At 40.7% G+C, this 3,561-nt stretch overlaps 1 pseudogene; it reads left to right on the forward strand.

The window, feature by feature from the left end:
* The first annotated feature begins 2,192 nt into the window (after positions 1–2,192).
* On the forward strand, positions 2,193–2,608 carry LOC101600951 (annotated as a pseudogene).
* Positions 2,609–3,561: the final 953 nt, after the last annotated feature.

Here is a 3,561-nt window from a genome sequence, read left to right on the forward strand (position 1 = left end):
CATTAGGGAAATAGGCCGGGAGTTTTCTTTTCTTGTGGCAGCTCTGCCTGGTTTTGGAATTAAGGTGATACTAGCTTCATAAAAGGAGTTGGGTAGCTTTCCCTGTTCTCCAGTTGTGTGGCACAGTTTGAGGAAGACTGGTTTGAGTTCTTCCATGAAGGTTTGATAGAATTCAGCTGAAAAGCCATCTGGTCCTGGACTCTTCTTTTCGGGGAGGTTTTTTTAATTACTTTTCGGATCTCCATGTGTGTGAGGGGTTCATTGAGGTGATTAATCTGCTCTGAGTTTAGCTTTGATAGATGGTATGTGTCCAGGAATTTATCTATCTCCTCCACATTATCCAGTTTTGTGGAGTAGAGGTTTTTGAAATAAGTCCTGATGATTCTCCCAATTTCACTTATGTCTGTTGTGATCTCTCCTTTTTCATTTTGAATTTTGTTAATTTGAAGCCTCTCCCTTTTTTGCTTGATCAAATTGGCCATGGGTTTTTCAATCTTGTTTATTTTTCAAAAAAACCATCTCTTTGTTTTGTCAATTGCCTTAATTATTTCCTTGGTTTCCAGTTCTTTAATTTCTGCACTCATTTTAATTATTACTTTCCTTCTGTAGCTCTTTGGGTTGGATTTTTCTTGTTTTTCCGGTGCCTTTAGGTGGATGGTTAGGTTATTGATTTGGGATCTGTCTGTCTTTTTTATGAAGGCATTGAGTGCTATGAAATTTCCCCTGAGGACCGCCTTCATTGTGTCCCATAAGTTTTGGTATGATGTGTTTTCAATGTCATTCAGTTCCAGGAATTTTGCAATTTCATTTTTTATTTCATCCACTATCCATTTATTGTTTGCAAGTGTGCTGTTCAGTTTCCATGTGCTGTTGGGATTTTTGGTGGGTCTTTTATTGTTGATTCCTATCAATATAGCATTGTGATCTGATATCATGCAGGGAATTATGTCAATCTTCCTACATATGTGGAGGCAGTCTTTGTGACCCAGTATATGGTCTATTTTAGAGAATGTTCCATGGGCTGCTGAGAAGAATGTGTAGTCTGTGGATTTGGGATGGAAAGTTCTGTAGATGTCTGTTAGGTCTAAGTGTTCTATGGTTTTCTTTAGCTCTCTTGCTCCCCTGTTGAGTTTCTGTCTGGATGATCTGTCTATTACTGATAATGGTGTGTTGAAGTCCCCATCTATGATGGTGTTGGTGGTTATTTTTGTTTTATTGTCAAGTAGGTTTTGTTTTATGAACTGTGTGCCCCTGTGTTTGGTGCATACAGATTTTTGATTGTAATATCCTCTTGATGGATCGTTCCCTTGATAAGTAGGAAGTGGCCTTCTTTGTCTTTTTTGATTATTTATAGTTTGAAGCCTATTTTATCCAATATTAATATAGCTACATCTGCTTGTTTATTATTCCCATTTGCTTGGAATATTGTTTTCCACCCTTTCATCCTGAGGAGGTGTCTGTCTTTAGTGGTGAGGTGGGTTTCTTGAAGGCAACAGATTGAGGGGTCCAATTTTTTGATCCATCCTGTTAGCTTGTGTCTCTTGATAGGTGAATTAAGGCCATTAATATTTAGGGTAATGACTGTGAGATTTGATTTGATCCCTGCCATATTGTGATGGTAGATGTGTGTTGGTGTTTTCATGGGCTTTGATGTTTTTTGTGCCTACTCTAAGTTTGGTTATTGTGATCTGCTTCTTGTAGGCATTTGAGTTTGATTGTTTCTTCTCTGTGGAGAATTTCTTGAAATACTCTCTGTAGGTTTGGTTTTGTTTTCATATAAATGTAAAGCTGAGTTTTGTCATGAAAAGTGTTTCTTTCCCCATCTATTATGAGGGATACTTTTTCTGGGTAGAGTAGTTTGGCTTGGAAGCCATAGGTTCTTAGACTTTGGAGTGTTTCATTCCAGGCACTTCTAGCTTTCAGGGTTTCCATTGAGAAGTCTGAAGTAATTCTGATGGGGTTACCTTTGAAAGTGGTGTGCTGTTTTCCCTAGCTGCTTTTAGGATTTTCTCTTTGGTGTCAATATTTAGAGTCTTAATGAAAATATGTCTTGGGGAGTTTCTCCTTTGGTCCAGTCTGTTTGGAGTTCTGTTGGCTTCTTGTATTTTGATGGGCATTTCTTTTAAGAGACTGGGGAAGTTTTCTTCAATTATTTTGTTAAATAAGTTCTGGAGGTGGTGCTCAGGGCCACCATGGTGGAGGTGCAGCAGCTCCACGTGAGGAAGCCATGGATGCCATGGTGAAGAACGTGGAGTGAGAGAACATCCAGAAGATGCAGGGCCTTGTGTTCTGGTGCAGCACTGGCTGCTGTGAAGACAACCAGGCATCTATGCAACAGGTGCGTCCGTGCATTGAGCGCTGCCATGCCCCTCTGGCTCAGGCCCAGGCCTTGGTGACCAGTGAGCTGGAAAAGTTCCAGGGCTAGCTGGCCCGGTGCACCATGCACTGCAATGACAAAGCCAGAGATGCCATGGATGCAGGGAAGAAGGAGCTGCAGGTAAAACAGCAGCTGGACAGCTATGTGGCCAAGTGTGTGTATGACCATATGCACCTTATCCCAATGATAACCAAGACTATGAAGGATTCTCTCTCATCCATTGGGAAATAAACAGCTTTGCCAATAACCATTGGAACTGAGGGCAGGAATCTGTTTTAAAAGAAAGGAAATGTCTTTTAAGCCAAGATTATGAGTAGGGAACCCACAATGGCAACAAATGAAGCAGCTCATTGGTCTTTGAATGCTAGTTTCTGTATGTTTTGATCCTAGGAAGTGAAATGGGAAAAAAGTGGTGCTAAATGTTGGATCAGAGGTTGCACACATGCATGTTTAGACCCTAAATTTCATGTGGCAAGTGCTTGTCTTCAACAGTAGAGACTGCCCTCATACCAACCCAGAGACCATATCCTGGATTCTCTGACTGTACAGACACCCACAGGGTGGCAATTTCTTCCACCTATGATCTAGAGAAATTAGAAGAGGAGTGTGTCTGCTGCCAACCTGTTTACTAAAAGTATCACCACATCATTTTGTATAAGCTATAAAACAAAACTTAGGGAAAGGAGCCAGGCATGGTGGCACACACCTTTAATTCCAGCACTCAGGAGGCAGAGGTCAGAGGATCTCTGTGAGTTCAAGACCACTCTGAGACTGCATAGTAAATTCCAGTTCAGCCTGAGCTAGAGTGAAACCATACCTTCCAAGAAAAAAAGGGGGAGGAGTCTAGATCTTTATTCCATTGAGTAAGTATATTGAAAGTTTCATTGTGTTTATCTTTTTCTGGTCAGTTCTTCCATGACATCTTTCAATGTGTAGACCCCTGAAAGAGCATGGTAATGTCACACTGAGGGTGGAAAACAGCTTTCTTCACTAGCTTATAGGGCCTGGAGACTTTCTGCAATAGAATGACAGAATAATCTTGCAATGACATTTTCCCCCTGAAGAGAAAAGGGGTTTGGTTGTGAGATACACACATCAGAGACCCCAGATTCCAGGAATAAACAGTAAAATAAGAATTGTTGGAAAATTGGGAAGTATTGCACTTGGGAAAAAAATAAATAAAG

Source organism: Jaculus jaculus, chromosome 9, assembly GCF_020740685.1.
Source record: "Jaculus jaculus isolate mJacJac1 chromosome 9, mJacJac1.mat.Y.cur, whole genome shotgun sequence".
In the NCBI taxonomy this organism is placed as follows: domain Eukaryota; kingdom Metazoa; phylum Chordata; class Mammalia; order Rodentia; family Dipodidae; genus Jaculus; species Jaculus jaculus.